Source organism: Podarcis gaigeae, assembly GCF_964106915.1.
Source record: "Podarcis gaigeae genome assembly, chromosome: 3".
Taxonomy (NCBI): domain Eukaryota; kingdom Metazoa; phylum Chordata; class Lepidosauria; order Squamata; family Lacertidae; genus Podarcis; species Podarcis gaigeae.
In genome coordinates this window covers 34,559,076-34,577,902 of record NC_139680.1, presented here as the reverse complement: position 1 = coordinate 34,577,902, position 18,827 = coordinate 34,559,076, and the positions used below count along the sequence as shown (strand labels likewise).

The 18,827-nt window shown below is 42.0% G+C and overlaps 1 protein-coding gene across 1 annotated transcript in view; it reads left to right on the top strand.

Moving 5' to 3' along the window:
- EYS (eyes shut homolog) overlaps window positions 1–18,827 on the top strand; it is a 491,695-nt gene that overhangs the window by 329,171 nt on the left and 143,697 nt on the right. The window lies entirely within an intron of this gene.

Below are 18,827 nucleotides of genomic sequence, written 5' to 3'. Positions count from 1 at the left end.
CAGGAGAATGCTTTCCTAAATAGGTGTGTTTTCTAGAAGTGATGGAATGGCAATAGTGATGGGGCTTCTCATATTGGGAGGACATTCCACAGTGCTTGGTGCCACCAGTAAAAAGCCCACGCGTGTGCTACTACAAGCCCAGAATAATAGGCTGTAAGCAGGCTTTGAAGTGTGGACAAATGCAGTGGATCTGTTAAAAATAAACAACTAAAAAACACCTTCTGGCATGCAAGTGGCTACTGATCTGCTTCAACCTTGAAACTATGCCAATGGACAGAACACAAGCTAGAGGATGCTGAGCTTTCCTAAATCTCATTGATTTGAACAGGGCTTGGGTACATTTTTACTTTAATCAGTGGATGTACTCCTTGTTCTCATGCGCAGAGTAAGCAAGTTCTGCTGACGCTTAGCTACTGCAGATGCTTTACATACAGGTGATATTTCTTGCACAGGTGCAGTACATGCACTTAGGTGAAAACTGCTTGTGTAAAAGGTAAAGGACCTCCATTCAAAGGCAACTATGGGGTGCAGCGCTCATCTTGCTTTTCAGGCTGAGGGAGCCGGCGTTTGTCCACAGACAGCTTTTCGGGTCATGTGGCCCACATGACTAAACTGCTTCTGGCGCAATGGGACACTGTGACAAGCGACAGAGCGCACAGAAATGCCGTTTACTTTCCTGCTGCAGCAGTACCTATTTATCTACTTGCACTGGTGTGCTTCCGAACTGCTAGGTTGGCAGAAGCTGCGACAGAGCAGCGGGAGCTCACCCGTTGTGGGGATTTGAACCACCAACCTTCTGATCGGCAAGCCCAAGGGGCTCAGTGGTTTAGACTACAGCCTCAAATGAGGAAAGTGCTTGTTCCACAAATTTGGAAGCCCATGCTCCCCTGCATCATATGACTGTGCACTGGGTAAATAAAATCCTTGTGCACTTTTCACATGTGACACTGTTTGTCTTGTACCTCTCTGCAGTCATGTACACTACCTAGGTGGGGGCAGGGGGGATGTTTAATGTAAAGCAACTCTTACTAAGATCCAGGGGAGTAGTTTGAGGGGCTTTACCTGATCTTGGTAGCTTTTCCCAGCTCAGGATAAGCAGTCTGTCTGATCTCTATTGATGGAATGCCAGGGAACAGAGCTCTTCTCAGTCCCCTTCAGAAAGCATCGACAGAGGGGGAGCGGGCTGGAGATAGTAGAGACATTCTGCTTTACTTGTTTCCATTGCACAGTTGATAAAGTGCCACAAATCTCTCTCATTTATTATTGCAGCAGCAGCAGCAGACCAGTCTAACATAGCTATGCTTCTATATTGAGACACACTGGTGGCTGGTGGTGGGTGTTGTAGCTCTGGGAACATGCTGCAGCTCTGGAAATCCCACCTCTTGCACTGCACCTCGACAAAGTCAACTGCAGCAATGGGGAAATCAAAGGGAACATTCTGCTGGCCCCTCCTGAACAACAGATCACTCCAAGATTATATGGATTAGAATGATCCAGCCAGAATATTTGGCTTCTTGCTGCTTTCTATGGGAAGGCATCGGGGGAGAGGAAGCCTTCGTTGCAGAGTCAGAATGGAAGGACATTGTGTTGAAAGTCCTCCCTTCTTTGCAGCTGTTCTAGACAGGCCAGTAGCAGAGGGGAAATGAATGAGCAAATACAGAATGACTATGAATACATGTGAGTTAAGAACCCTGCCCCCATCATAAACACCATAAGCACATTTCTCATTTATGTGGCAGAATAAGTTTGATCTGCTTGACCCTTGTTTATCTCAAGCAGAGCAAGCAAATGTGTCATCCCTTTTATCACTGTGGTATCAAAAGTGACATTGGATGCAATTATGTATATTTTGACAGACGACGGCTAGCAGCCCCAAATATTAGGGGGGACAACTTAATAATATAATAAAGCAATACTAATCCATGCTGAATTCTGCCTGAGGTGGGTGTGGGGAGGTGTTAAGGTAGGTTAAAATTGCTCTTCCGCTGGCAGAAGGGAGCTCTGCTGGCAGGGAGATAAACCCAGGCTGATATACCCATGAAAAACTCTGTGGTCATGGCACTACTGCCAGCAATGTTTCTGCAGAACTGCAGAGTTACTGCCAGAATAGCATCCCTTGCATCCAAAGCTCCCTCATCCCCCTGACCAACCAGTGGATTGGGCTTGACAGTCTGTGCTACCCTGGAGCAGGGACATGCATTTTTCCTCCTATTGGTGTCAGGGGGGGGGGGGGGAAATGGTACATAGCAATAATTGCCAGGGAGATTTGAAAAGAGAGAGAGCTGGAGCAAGCTGGCAGGGCTTTGGCTCCAGGGTTGGCTCTGTCGCAGATCTCTGCTCATGCAGAACAATCCTAAGGGTCAGGAAAGCAAGAGGAACATTCCTTTAAAAAATACCAGAACTATTCAAAGGTGCACACATGCCACTCTCCTCTTGATCCAGCTTTTGACTTCAGCAGTTTGCATTCTCTTTTTCAATTATATTTAATTACGCTGCCCGTCTAAGATCCCTGTTCACTTTTAGTTACTATCAGGAATAATTTAATTTTGAAGTTAAAGTAAATTAAATATTGGGGAGATTTTGGGTGGGTGGGTGTGTAAGTTTTTTCATGGTTTTTTATAGTCAATATCTACTGCTTCTCTGTCTTGTCATTCAACTGTCTTTTATTCAGTTACCGGTACTTCCCAGAACCTTCATCTGTCTCTGATATGTTTGGTTCTTTGGCTGTTAGCATCTAAGGCACATTCTTTTGTTGACGCTGGATAATTTCCATTAGCGTTATTGGGAATTACTAGTGTGTAGCAAAATGAAAGAGTGCCCATATTATAATTAAAGCTCTAATATCCTTCTAATAGACTTTCTATTGTATGAAATAAGTACAGGGAAACCAGAGCCAAAAACGCACTTGCCAGATTGTCAATATATCTGAAAGGAATGGAAACCCAGCTCACAACACTGACTGAAAGTGGGTCATTATACTGTATGTGAATCCAATAAATGACTGGGCTCAACACTATGAGTCTTAGTTAATGATGCCTCAGATGTCAGTATCTATTGGGGTTTTTTAAACCCCTTTTCCCATGCTCGTTGTAAACTACACAGCATTTGTGTGGTTTAAATTGCCCCTGGTACCGAGACAATCTGCAGGAATTCATCTTACACATTTGTGTGAAGAATGTACTGAAGTTAGGGAAACTTTCTGCAGAAAGTGTGCAACTGGGAACATATTGCAAAGAGAGGAAAAAGTGTACTTCATTGCTCGCTCAGCAACTATTTTTTCTTCAAGGTCATTGTCAGATATCTCCTTTAGATCCCCAGGATCCTCAGAACCCAATATGGCCTCTTAGCCTCAGCGAATGCCTAGAGTGGGATCCTTACTGCTGGGTCACTAATTGCAGCCAGTCCAGTTTTCTTCCTGCCATTGTTGTCTTGTCCTTTTCACACTTCTAGTATCTGTTCCCCTCTACTCATAAATTTCCTGGGGCCTCTCTCTCAACCTTCCCCCATCATGTTGTTGTTGTCGTTTAGTCGTTAGTCGTGTCCGACTCTTCGTGACCCCATGGACCAGAGCACGCCAGGCACTCCTGTCTTCCACTGCCTCCCGCAGTTTGGTCAAACTCATGCTGGTAGCTTCGAGAACACTGTCCAACTATTTTGTCCTCTGTCGTCCCCTTCTCCTTGTGCCCTCCATCTTTCCCAACATCAGGGACTTTTCCAGGGAGTCTTCTCTTCTTATGAGGTAGCCAAATTATTGGAGCCTCAGCTTCAGGATCTGTCCTTCCAGTGAGCACTCAGGGCTGATTTCCTTAAAAATGGATAGGTTTCATCTTCTTGCAGTCCATGGGACTCTCAAGAGTCTCCTCCAGCACCATAATTCAAAAGCATCAATTCTTCGGCGATCTGCCTTCTTTATGGTCCAGCTCTCACTTCCATACATCACTACTGGGAAAACCATAGCTTTAACTATATGGACCTTTGTTGGCAAGGTGATGTCTCTGCTTTTTAAGATGCTGTCTAGGTTTGTCATTGCTTTTCTCCCAAGAAGCAGGCGTTTTTTTAATTTCGTGGCTGCTGTCACCATCTGCAGTGATCATGGAGCTCAAGAAAGTAAAATCTCTCACTGCCTCCATTTCTTCCCCTTCTATTTGCCAGGAGGTGTTGGGACCAGTGGCCCCCATCATACCTTTTGCAAAGCTTCTCTGGGCATCTGATTAATGTTCCACAACTGCTGCTACAGAGCTGCCCCTCAACCAGCTCACCTGCATTTCCATGTGAATGAGCTGAGATGAGGAATGTCATGGGAAGCAACTCCTTTGTCCACTGGTTGGTGAGGAAGCAATTTGTGGGTGCTGGACCAGCATCCCAGTTCCCACTCTCCAAAATACCCTGTCCTGCTGCCATGATACCAACAAGCAGCATTCTTGAGGGGAACTGGACAATTCCCCCCTGCTCCACATGCAGTGATAGGAATGGATGCAACTGTTGTATTTCTGCCTCACATATTCAAAGCAGAAGTCAAAATCTTTGTCAGGGGGGGAAAAGACCATTCTTGCAAGTTCTTGTGTGGAACAGCTGGTCACTGAAATCCGTCAACCACCAACCAACTTCCAATCAGGGCTTTTTTTTCAGCCAGAAGTCAGTTCCAGCTCCTCTCAGGTGGGCACCATTGCCATTCTAAAAGAACGAGGGATGCGTTCATAGTGAGTTCTGGCACTTCATTTCTAGAAAAATAGCACTGCTTCCAATATTATGTAGAAGCTTCTCTTTTATGTACTTGAGCGCATGCTGGAAAGAAAACAAAGTGCAGGTTCCTCACAGTTGCCAAGTCAATTTTTTTAAGCTTTGAAAGCAGTGCTATTTTTTTCTAGAAAAAAAAGAAGTGCCAGAACTCACTACGGACGCCTCCTTTGTTCTCTTGTAATGGCAATGGTGTCCACCTGAGAGGTGCCAGAACTGACTTCTGGTGAGACCCATCTGAAAGAAAGCACTGGTTAAGGCTCTTCAAAAGTGACGTCCAAAAGTTTCATAATGGCTAAACAACACAAGGGCACCTCTTTTGATCAACCTTCATTTTGAAAGTAAAGCTTTGCTGCTTTTGAGCATGTGGGAAAGATGCAATTGATTTTGTTCCATTTCCCCCTCTCCTTTAAATCACAACACGGTATCTCTGGTTCCTACCTTTCATCCGGTGCCATCACTAAAAATAAATAAATAAATGCTTGGGACATTTTTTTTTAAAAAAACTGACTTTGTGCCTTTATAGCAGAGGCTGAATAAAGCAATTCTCTTAACAATCTCCTCCTCATCAGTGTTAAATGATTTGGAATTAAGTACTACCCTTGGCTTTTTGTTTATTGTCTTTCATGCTGCAACAGATTGTCCAATCCCTAAAGAAAAAAAGATCTTTGGTCTAAACTGTAATACAGATATATATTTGCATGTGCAAAACACCCCCCCCCACCCTGATCTGTTGCTTTTTTTTCTTTTTCTTTAAGCCACGGGGAATAGCAGATGGTATGGGTAAGACTGAGCAGAAGGTGTGTATATTTATTGCAAATGATAAAGAAAGGTCCAAAAACATCAAGCCATCTATATAATACCTTTGTGTTTGCATATCAGAGAGAGGAACTGCTTCCAAACCTTCACCCTCATGCATGTGGTAACCATTGTATTTAAAAGGCCATCTTAAGCTTTCAGTTGACTCTGAGCAAAGCCTGTGGCTCCGTTAGTGGAAACTGCAGGCACCTGTGGGCACTTTCTTTTGCTACAGAAAAGTCCACATTTGGCCCTGCTTAGTGAATTAGTGAGACTGGCTGCAAGAAGCCTTTTTGAAACAATTTCACCCTTGAAATATATGTCAAGGTCTACAAGTGAATTTATTGCTGTTGTAGGCAGCAGCTGCCCCACCTTGAACAGAAATCTCCAACCAGGTAATACGTGAGGGATATTCATAATCTATGCAGTGACATGGTGTATCCTTCGCTGGGGTTGTACCATTTCAGAATGCATGTTTGCTTGTGTTTTATTTGAATTTTATTCCAGATTTTGTGTGTGTGTTTGTACATACAGATTTCATTTAGCCTAGCTTTCTATCTGATATGATGGTTTTCTATGTATAGGATTTTTATATTTTATAAATAAATGAGTATTCAATCATATGAACACCCCCCCCCCTCCATAGCCTAAGATGTTATAGCCCAGCCCAAAGGTTAAGGTAGCCATTACATCTGTAGAGCAGCGAGGATGGTTTAGAAGCATATTTTCTCCTGAAATACAACCAAATACATATTTTCTCTCTTAGGGTAAGTCTTTAACTAAGATACATAGTCTGCACCCTATTCTGGCTAATGTAAATATGGTGACTAAGCCTAAAACTGGCTACTTATGCAGCATTCTATTCATGCCCTTGACCCCTCTAGTCATTCAGTTTGAGTATGTCTGGGGTAGACCCTTCCAGGCCACGATTCATACCTTGCTAATACGGCACAGTCATACAAGACAACTTGGTTTTAACCAAAGCATCTGCCAAGTGAAGCGCTGTACAGGTGAGCAGTTTTGAGCCCCCAGTCGCAGACTGAGCTTTGTTGAGTTGAATATGGAATTGGCTTTTCCACTCTGCAACTTTCCTACATTTATGCCCCCTTACTTTGTCTCATTTCTCCAGTGAAGGAAGCATAAGGGCATGCAGACTTACTTTTTATATGATGTATGTATGCAGATGGTTGTCTGCTACTCTAAAGTTCAGCATGACAGATTTAGATTATCGGTGCTTGTTGCTGCAAGGGAAAGCATACGTCTGTGATTATTAATTGTGAGATTAACATTTTTAAACTGGCTCAAAGTTGTAATGATGTTATACATTTTTCCTATAATAAATACGGCAGTGAAGTGGTATCTAAATATTGTGCAGTGCAACTCAGATGAAGCTTTTGTTTTACATTATCTATGTACGTTTTTACCTGGCTAAAGTTCAGTGGCTTGCTCCAAACCCTGAATGAAGTGGGAAGTATTTGTTCTAGGTATTCGAGAGCAACTGAGCAGTATTTTTAAGTATATGTAGATTGTTCAGGTTTAAACTGTGCAAATATGTATGAGTTTAAACATTCTAAAATGTTCATACAAATATGTATGAGCTTGAATATTCTAAAATGGTTGAAGGTAATTAGGGTTTATTATCTTGTAAGTAACTTCAGGATTGCAGCCATAATAGACTCATTACTAGTATGGGCTGAGTTCTATGCACACTTCCTTGGGAATAATTCCTACGGAAATCATTGAAACTTCCTTCTGATAGACATAATTAAGTGCTAGATAGGGCTGCAAAAGCTGTCTGGTGGTGTAAGGTATATAGCTATTTTTGTTTTTTGTTTGTTTGAATCTTTTTCTAGCATCTCGCATGTTGCCATCATTCTTTGCATTTTCTTTGGGTTACTTTCTAAAGTATTGAAAAATGGTGTCAGGCCAGATCCAATTATCAGGCAGTATATATATAATGCCCTATACCAATTTATATTCTCACATATTTCTGTCACTCTAAGACAGGGATAGAGCATATGTGGTCCTCCAGATGTTACTGGGTTCCCATCTTCCTTCAGCTCCAGTCAGTATGGTCAAAGGCCAGGGATGATGCAACCTGAAGTCCAACCACATCTGGAAGGAGATAGGTTCCCTATCCCTGCTTTTTAAAAAAACAAAAACTTGCAGAGATTGGAAGTGAGGGAGTTGGGTCCTACTATAGAGCCCTATACAATGCTTATTACTTGAAGCAATTGTAAGCCTCTGAGCTCTTCTTTCCAAGCTACAGTAGGTGAAATGTAATACTAACAAAGCAACAGAAATGAAAAGCAAGCAAAAAAGATAGTGATGATCAAGACTGCTGTAGAACAGTACAAATCAGATATATAAACTGTCAGTATGGATGTAAGTAGGAGTCATTTTCTGTTCCACCCTGTATTCATTGCATACAGCACTGTTTCCGTTCCACTGCAATTCATCCTCTTCCAAAAAGCTACATTATTCATCTGGCTGTCCACTATGGTGAAATTATGTAACTTACATAAATGGTGTTGTCAGTCTGTTATTCCACCCTATTCATTCATTGAAAAGGAAACAAAAAGCAAATGAAGGGGGACATAATTACATATTGTTTGTGGTCTGAAAGCAAGAGCAGCAGCATATACCAATAATATTTTCTGGATTGAGTTCCATTCTGGACATGGGACAAATATGCTTACGATAGCAATTTCTGCTCCTGTTTCTCTTTCTGTCTGATTCTCTGACATCACTGCCAGTGTGTCTTTTCCAGTTCTAAAATGGCTGCTCAACGCCTGCCAATGTTCTCTTAATTTGAAGTGTGTGCTGTTGATGCTATAGCTATAAAGACTGTAAATCTTAGTTGGTGTTGCTGGTGATACCAGGAATACGGTTTCACTGTTGCAATATGCAGGTGAAGGTATTTATGATAAGTCTGACACACCACCAAATGCAAGGGACTTCCAGGTAGCTCCAGAGATTATTTTAATTCTACACATACAACTAACACAGACAGCAATCTAAAACAATTCTTTGGATGGAAGACACTGACAATACAATTGCTTTTATATGCAGAAATGTTCTAGATGAAGCAACCTTTCTGGATCCCTGCAGGAGTGTCTTTCACTTCAAGCTGATAGTAACCTTAATAGTTGAAATACTTGGAAAGGGAAAGGGGAAAACCAAATAGCAAGTGTGCAACCAAGCCACACTACACATTATAGCAGGCTTCCTCAAACTTGGCCCTCCAGATGCTTTTGGCCTACACCTCCCATGATCCCTAGCTAGCAGGACCAGTGGTCAGGAATGATGGGAATTGTAGTCTCAAAACATCTGGAGGGCTGAGTTTGAGGAAGCCTGCATTGTAGCATAAGCTGTATTAATTTTCAACAGAAACATTTGGACCTAGTTATCAAAATGCTCCTTTCAAACACAGAATGGGTTTGACTTCACAAGCGACAAGGTGAAGTTAAAAACAAAACTCTTTACAGATAGAAAACACAATGCCCAAGTGACTTGATCCTATTGAAGCAAAAAGAGAAAGAGAAATTGTCTACTCTTTTCAAAGCAAATCTAATGCTAACCCTTTTCAGCTGTGCTGCTGGCACTCTGAAATGTGCTCCCTGGAGAGATCTACATGGCCTTATCACTGTGTGCCTTCTAGCGCCTAGAGAAGACCTGGATGTTTGAAAGTCTTTGCTGTTAGCATGATAAAATATCAGTACAGTAATGGGGTTTACTATATGCTCGTACATGCTGCTCAGAAATTCCCATAGCACTTCTTCCCTGATCCTACTGCTGCCATGCCATGACTGAAACAAGCCAGAGTCTGGTTTATTTTTTGTGTGTCTAAACTTGGGCTCATGGTTGGTTTGGGATGTGGGGGTAATGTTTGTTGTGTTTGTGCAAATATATTAATTTATTAATTTATACACCACCTTTAAAAATGCAACCCATTCGTTTTTTTGTTTAGGCTTTGGGAAAGCAATAAGGCCAGATGATAGAATTGCTTCTTACCAGTTACTGAACAATCTCGGCTCTTTGTAGGATGGCTTATTCTGTGTTCAGAACAAATTAGGGCATAGCTATAAATTATATATCTGGGTGTTCACATTCTGGCTATTTTTACTCCTGCTGCTGTTCTAGCAGTTTTGCAAGTAGTACACAGGGAACACTTAAATATTCTAGCAAAGCTTATTTGATACTATGTGACTCAACAAAAAATGTGGTGTTTGCTTTTATTTGCTTTTGTCCACAATCTAAACAGTTTAAGATTCTTGACTCCACTTTCATTGGCCTTCGTCCGAAATTCTTGGTGCTTGTTTAAATCCCTATCAGTAAGACTTCTCTAGCGTGCTGTGTAGCAGAGAACTTGCTATGGAGAGTACTGAAAATGGGGGTGGGGGTTTACCTCAGACTTAGAAGAGACATTTTGTCAGCCAGCTAATTCCACACAATAATGACTTGTGCCTAACAATAATATTTACAGCAATCAGAAACTGCAGCCATGATTGCTCCACACTGGGGGTGTGGATGTCTCCACATATAGAAGGAACCATGTTGGCTTCAGGGATTATTTTTAGCAGACTTATGAGCAATAGAGTGGGACAGCACCATGTGCACAAACTTAAGTAAATGGGGGAAGACCCACAAGCACAGCTTTTGATCAGAGTCTCTGTGTCTTTCCACACTTTCAAGTTAGATATCCATCTTATGGTATGAAGATGGCCTAATGCTCCACCTCATTCAGTGAGGTCTTCTGGGGATGAACTTTTGATGGTCCCGAATGCCCCTGAAGTTTAGCTGGCCTTTACCAGGAGCTGAGCTGGCAGGCCCTGCCCTGTGAAATTCCTTGCCAATAGAGGTTTGGCAGACACAATCGCTGCTCTCTTTGAGACTTCATTTAAAAGCTGTGTTATTCAGACAGGCTTCTGGAACCTGAGATTCTTTGCCTGCCAGATTTTTCTGATGTGTTTGACATCTCAACAATGTTATTACTGTGTGTGAGCTTTTAGGGTTGCTTACCATCTTGTGATGTTTTGTACCAGAGTGCAGTTTATAAATGTTTAAATAAATAATTATTGTTTGACTGTGGTTTTTCCGCCCAGTTGAGTGCTTCAGATGCTGTAAAGCTGGAAAGAAAAGGAAGCTGTCTTAGGAACTATAAATTGGCAAAGGCAACCCATAAATGTAGCACGCTGAAGGCCACCACCTTGAAAATACCATTCACGTATTCTCTGGATTGAACTATACCCAGCTTTGAAAAATGTTGTCTCACTTCCTGAGAAGCAATATACATAGCTGCAGAGGTCACATCATTAATAATGTGGCAGTAATGCTTTAGTGTTTCCTAAGCCCTTCATGTGCATTGTGTCAGGAATGGTTGCAACTTCTACAGCAGGCCTGTGTTGCTATTCTCATATTCCAAGAAGGACATCTGAGAACAAGGGAGTTGTGGCCTTCCTTAAAATAGCACAGGGAGTTTCTGGCTGGCATGAGATACGAACTGGGCCACACATTCTTAGTCACTATGCTACACACCACACCATGTACAGAAATCTCTATATGGATATTATGATTAGAAATCAAATAATGCAGCAACTTCAATTTATTCATGTATTTAAATAAAATGCTGTAATAGTTAATACAGGGCAAGTTGAAGCTAAAACCAAATCGCTTTCTCTGGTGCCTAAAGCCAATCTCTATCTTTTCCCAATTTTCAATTTCTACCATTTTAACAACTCCCCCCCCCAATCCATTTGAAAAGCTCCATGCAGCCTGATTTTATTGATAAGAGACTTTAAAAATATTACACCAGGGTGGGGGGTTGACTCTTCTAGCTCTATTCTCTCTTTTCAACACATAATCTGATTTTTTTTGGACTGCCTTGGGTGCCAGCCTTTGCTTTGCTTATGTGCAAAAAACAAACTCAGCTCTGTGGCTCTCTTGGAGAAACAGGAAAGGGGTGGGTGGATGGAACCACAGGTGGAGCATAAATAGGGTTGCCCAGCATTTACCCCTTCACTGCAACTATAATTCCATCCTTTGGTTTCACTCAGCCATAACTGAGTACAATTTTCATTTTGTAAAACACAGATATTGCCATTGAAGGGAGGGCATGGGCATATTTGCAGACAAGGGAAATGGTTCTGAGCACCACTAGTTCCCTGCAACCAAGCACATGCTGCAACCTCTTCTGTTGGCTGCAATAGAATGCTTTTTTCCAACCTAATTTCAGTCGAGGGGAAGGTGGGAGTTGAGGTTCCTGTGGGTACCAGAGAAGACCTCTGCAGGTACATCCAACGTTCAACACACTGACAACTCCTGATTTTATATTCTTGGTTCTTGCCTGGGTATTTGCCTTCTGAAAGGAGTGGCTTAAATGAAAATGACTGTTAGGTCCATTAATTTAAATGGTTCTGCTCTGAGTAAAAAACTTAGTTGAACACCACCCTAAGTGCAGCTCAGGTGCACCAACTCCTGGGGTTGAGGCAATTCCCCCGCCCCCAAAAAAAGGATTTTTTGAGGTGGCTGAATCCCCTCAATATTCAGGGGGCATTCAGCTCTGCCTCCTGGTGTCACATGATGTTGTGTGCATGACGTTATGAAGCTGTTGCTCATGGCCCCCCTCAATGCTCATAAGAAGATGGCACCTTTGGTGTGCCACTCATACAAGGATACATTCAAACCACTGACATCTAGTTACATTCTTGCCAATTGGCATTATTGAGAACATGGTGAGACCTGTAGCTCAGAATAGAGCTGAGTTTGAAATGAGCTAATTTAGGCCTGATCCAATTTGACACTATATTTAATTTGTTTTAGATAAACTACTTCTGAATTAATTCCAGGTAAATTCACCCAGCACTAATCCTCAGTGCTGAAATTTATGTTGGAGATTATAGGATTTGTTCCCAACGGCAATTCCCTAATAAGTTAATATTACCCTGTTTTAGGTGCTCACCGGGCTGCTTTCAAATATTTTGCTTGCCTGATACCATTTTTCACAGAAGAATAAATTAGTCTACTGATCTGTTAGCTCTTTATGTCATTTTGGACATCCCCAACACGATGTACCACCAGGAAGAGGGTAGGGAATCTCTGGTCCTACCGATGTTGCTGGACTCCAACTCCCATCACCCATGACCACAGCCCATGCTGTGTAGAGTTAATGGGAACCGGAGTTCAACAACATTTGGAGGGCCATGGGTTTCCCACCCCTGTTTTAGGATCTGGAGGGGTGGGTCTTTGGAACTGCTCTTTAGTCATTCCATTTGTTCTGAGAGGGGTGCTATGCCCCATTCCATCTTTTCTTTACTCTTGTTCAATATGCATACAGATTGATACTTTTCTATTTTTCTATCCTCCCCATCCACTTTATGATAGAATATTTTATATTTGCATCCTAAATGTTCTTTATTATTGCTTACTAAATTAGAACTTGCTAGTCCAAAGGAAAATACAGCTTTTCCGAGTAAGAATTATTCCAGTCCTAATTTCCATATGTTTTGTAGGATGCTGAGAACATTCACAAGTTATGATTACAGTGGTGCCTCGCAAGATGAAATTAATCCATTCCGCGAGTCTCTTCGTCTTGCGGTTTTTTCGTCTTGCGAAGCACGGCTATTAGCGGCTTAGCGGCTATTAGCGGCTTAGCGGCTTTAAGAAAAAGGAAACAAACTCGCAAGAACTCGCAATACGTTTTTGTCTTGCGAGGCAAGCCCATAGGGAAATTCGTCTAGCGAAGCGACGCAAAAACCGAAAAACCCTTTCGTCTTGCGCGTTTTTCATTTTGCGAGGCATTCGTCTTGCGGGGCACCACTGTACTCCACGCTTGTAGCCAGATTGCAGTATGTTTTGTAATGCTTCCCCCCCCCCCTAAAATTCTGGAGTGAAAATTTATAGTTTCTTATGTTGCTCTTGAAACTTTGGCCACGTGGTTGACTATATATGGGGTTTGTGTAGCTTGGCCTCATGCAGAATGTTAATTATACATTGATGTGAGCTTTCAAATGTACTATGAGAGATATTTCACAAAGGAATTTGCTACATAACAATGAGCAATTAGTTATTAGAAACCCAGCTGAGAAAGCAGAGGCATTAAATGATCGCTTTAAGGGAACTTTGGAACTATGAGACTTTTAATAGTCTGCTGCCAATGTCAATATAATTCTAGCTTATTTCTTAATTACATCTACAATGACAGATATTCTGAATCCTTAAAAAAAAGGGGGGCGTAAAATGTCTGGTTTTCCCTGGAACTGAGATGCTGAGCCATACACTTGTCCATACACTTCTGAGGAGGATAGAACACCAGGATAGTCCCTGGTGCCTGGTGACAAAAACCTTGAAAATGTTGGTAGGAATGGAGATAGTCTTTCAGATATTTGCGACTAGCAAAACTAATGTGAGCACCTTGAATTGGGTCCAGAAAGGAGTTGATAATCAGTGTAACTATTTTAAAACGGGGTTATAAGAGTTCAAAATGAAACCCCAGCCAGTAAGCTGGCTGCTTCATTTTGGACCAATCGAAGTTTCCATGTCATCTTCAAAAGTTGCTCCACCTACACCACATTGCAATAGTTGAGTCCGGAGGTTGAAGTTTTCGTACAACTTCAAGCATTTTCCGGTGGGTAGGCATGTGCGAAGATACGAATGTTATTGCAGAAAGACAGTAACTAATGGTACATTATCTACCCTTGCGGTAAACATAAAATGATGGTGCTGAGCTAGAATTGAGACGCTATTGTTGATATACTATCTCTTTACGAGCTTGCAAAGATAGTGGCTACATTCACAGATGATCACAGATATCAGTACATCAAGTTAATATTCTAAGTTTGGGATACTCAAATCTATTGTGATTTCCAGGGGCAGCATCAGCACCTAACATCCTTGGACAGCTCCCAGGACTCTCCACCGATGCATCTCCTACACCAGGCATAGGCAAACTTCGGTCCTCCAGATGTTTGGGACTATAATTCCCATCATCCCTGACCACTGGTCCTGTTAGTAAGGGATGATAGGAATTGTAGTCCCAAACATCTGGAGGGCCGGAGTTTGCTTATCCCTGTCCTAGAACCTCCTTTTAAAAAAGTAGTGTCAGGTGCCTGCCATTTTCCCCACAACAATACACTAGGCAGGGGATCAATTTCAAAAGCAACTCAGCTTCCCCCGTGCCTATTTTCTGTTACATTTCATCTGGAAAATTGAATGGGCAAGCTATAATTTGAGCACGCCTTCCACACGGAGATTACAAACCAAGATCAAACTGTGGCTTAGCCCAAATTTTCAAATATTGCACACTCACAAAGAAATAGTACAGCTACAGTCCTGTCCTACCTCCTAGCTTATCATGTCAGGGATGTTCTCAGTGTAGGCAAATCTCGGGGAGTCACTGTTAGCAGATCCCATTTGAAAGTGAGGAAATCACAATGGGGAAAACGTCTCTTAAAAATAATTGAATGCACTCATAACAGAGAAACATACACGTTGCTGTTCAGGTTCTTGCATAAGCCCAAGTGCCTACCAGAGTTTCTGCTTTACCATAGTGGAACTTTGATGTTTTATAGCACCAGATATAAAATGTAGGGTCATGAAGAAAAGAGAAAATGAAGAATATAGGGAAGCAGCTGAGTCGCAAGTTGCTATAGAATAGTATTAAAAAGCTGCTTGAAGGCAAGCAGTTTGCTGCAGCTGCTTCTGGATTCATTCATTCATTTATTTTTTAAAATGAAGATCTCCTTCCTCAAGTTCTGCTTGAAGATCTGCTAGAATTAAAACATTCACATGTGAGGTGACGATTACCAGTTCCTTGGTAATCACAGAGTGTTGTGCCTGGTTAAATTGCGCCAGCACATACTGCCTTAAATGGGAATGAATACTTGAAGTCAAAATTTTCCTAAGGAAAAGTGGGACATTCCAGGATCAAATCAGAAGCAGAGACAGCTTCTCTAAATCAGGGACATTCCTGGAAAATAGGGACATTTGGAGGGTCTGAGATTTATACTCCCCAATCATTTCTTAGGAGGTTAGTTGAGTTGGTTGAGGGAGTTACTTGCTTTCATTCACTAAGTAAGCATGTTATGGTATGTGTTGTGGTTTTTTTTTTAAAAAAATGCTTGTTTGCAAAATCAGTGACCAACACTTTGAGCAATTTGCCATTTAAAGCACGCTGGTCTCTGTAGCCTTTGCTCTAAAAGTGGCAAATACATACCAAGCTGTGTGCCTCTCTATCTCAAACACACGTACAGAGAGAGAGAGTGTTGCTTTATAGCATTTTCCGAGAAAAATAGGCCCTTTCAGACTGCTTAATATCCTACCGTTTTTTCTGCTGTTGGAACTAATTTGATGATAATGAAGTCATCTGCAGAAATGTTATATGTGTCCGCTGGCTATATGACAATACAATCACTATCTTTGTTTCTGAGCTTGACTCATTTGCATGCCTCTGTAGCAAATAACGCATAATAAGTCAGGTCAGGTATATTAAATAACCTTTGAGCTTTCTTATATAGCCTGTAACAAAATGACACCACTGGTTTGATTCTCTTTTACAGCATAGAATAAATACTAGTGGGCAATCAGTTTTCTGTCTGTCCACTGCCATAAATATATGGTCTACATTTTTATATTGATGATGTGGAACACTGAGCGGGTAGAAGAAAAGGGCATGATGGGGACCACATACAAGGAAGGTGTGGGGATACTTTGGTGCTCTAGATATAGTTGAACTACAAGTCCCATCAGCCCTTACAAACATGGCCAATAGCTGGGGTGATGAAACTTGTGGTTCAGCAAAGTCAGGAAGGACAAACGTTCCCCACATCTGCTTTAGGGTATTCAGTAGCTATACAACAGGCTTTTTTTCATGTGATGCTTTTATATATCTATGGTGCTTTGACCAAGCATGACTTTTAAAATAATTGTGGGCAATGTTAAACCATCCTGTCAGGACTGGGTCAGGCCTAGGTAAAGGGTAAAGGGACCCCTGACCATTAGGTCCAGTCGTGGCCGACTCTGGGGTTGTGGCACTCATCTCGCTTTATTGGCCGAGGGAGCCGGCATACAGCTCCCTGTGGCCAGCATGACTAAGCCACTTCTGGCAAACCAGAACAGCGCACACAAATGCCGTTTACCTTCCTGCTGGAGCGGCGGTACCTATTTATCTACTTGCACTTTGACATGCTTTCGAACTGCGAGGTTGGCAGGAGCAGGGACCGAGCAACGGGAACTCACCCCGTCATGAGGATTCAAACTGCCGACCTTCTGATCCGCAAGTCCTAGGCTCTGTGGTTTAACCCACAGCGCCACCCGCGTCCCTGGGTCAGGCCTATTGAAGCCTAAATCTGGACTTGGAAGTTGCTTTCTCCAGCAAAAGGTCCCTGGAATAAATCAGTTGGAGTCTGACATACAGCATTCGGGGGGACGGACTACTGCTGTGTAGCAGAAGGCCAAATCCCCAGGCCTGGTCAATCTGGAGGCTGTATACTGCTTGCCAGTTGCAGGGACCACTGTTCAATTCTGTAATGAAGAGAAATTTAACTCATGATGTCAAGCCTTGACACTGCTGATAATAGGCCCATTAATTTCCTGCTATGAAATGGTATAGTCAAAAAAGATCTGCTGCATATGATTCTGCTGATTGTGTAGCTCAGCTCTAGAGACTCAATGGCACAGCCTGGTACAATGTTAAATAGAAAGAATGCTTTCAGCATTGAAGAATGGAAATTCATGGCATTCTTTTTTGAAAAAAGCAAATCATCCTAAAAATATGTTTTTGATATATATATTTTCAAAAAGATATCTACTGTTTTCGAATGATTATATTCCAAATTGTTATTAGAAATACTTGTGAAGATATTCAAAGTCTCTTGAGAGCAACTGGAAATAATCCAAACCTGAGAAATGTTACATCAGGGATACTGTGTACATACAATGTCTGAAGTGTCAGCCTTCAAAATAGAGATGATTTTCCAAATGGACAGCTAGAAAATAGTTTTGGTCTTTATTCTCCCATTGGAACAGAATAGGTCTAATATGCTTGCTTGAGAATTGTACTGATTCTGTTTTCTGAAGAGAAAACAAAACAAAATGTTTTTCCAGACTGGAATATACTTTCTTACTCCATTGGCCTTTTTTCCATAAGAGTGTTTGGGCAACCCTCTCAGTTCACTGTACTCAGGTGAACAAATGTTTTCAGCTACTTATTACATCAAACCTGACATCAAGCATGAACCACATTATGTGAAAGCTCCAAGTGCTTGCTGTGAAAAGTCTGAGAGGTGATACAAGAATCGTAAAAAGCTTTTCCATAAATGCAGCAGTAGAAACTCTTCTGACTGAATAGGGTGGCAGATGCTACCTTAAGAACTTACTTATCCTGATGCAACAAGAATGATCTACGCATAGATGACTTTGTTGGGTGCGGTCCCTGCACACAAAATGAAACCCAGACCTAGTCCCTACACTTAGCAGCTGGGTGTCAAAGGGTCCATTACCTTTAACCTGTGAAGTACACTTAACTCTGTTGGGTCTGCAAGTCCCCTGTCTGACAGCTGTCAGTTTGACAGTTCTAATTGCTTGTTGGATGGTTGCTGGGGACAGAAACCAAAGATCTGCTATAGTGCTGCCCCAAATCTGACAGCCCTAATGCTTGTTCAGCAACCATTCTCAAATGCAGCAGTGTGTAAGCAACTTGCTCTTAAGCAAAAGGTTATGGGGCTAGGGGCCAATTCCTGTGAAACTAAATAATCTACAAATGTGAAATTTGTCTTTGTAATGATACTTCAAAGGGCTTTCATTTCTAAGTACTTTTCAATACCTAGCTTACGTTGGACTGTGCCAGTGGCACCAGCTGTTACGTGAAGGATGAATTGTTGCAAAGAGCTCATCTCTGCATTTTCCTGTGTTGCATAAATAAGAAGGAGATATCCATTGCAACCCTATGTTTATGCAGAAGTAAATTCCACTCTGTTTACTCTCAGGTAAGAGTGCACAGGATTGCAACCAAAAGCACATGGTATATCTGAGCCATGCACCCAAAGAAGAGGGAGTCTTCAGGAATAGCCTGAGCATCTGAACTCGCTTTGCATTCTGAGTTTGGGTGGGGATAAGAGAGGAGTCAGAGTCAGTTGCTTGTTCTCTGTCCTCATGAAAAGAACAGGGATCTGGAACTTACACTTACAGCGGCTATTGCACTGTATTTGTTCTGTCATTCTTGTAGCTTGTACTTCCTGTTCTGCCTCTTGGATCTGTAAGCATTCTGTCAGGCCCAGATTCCCTGCAGCTTTTTG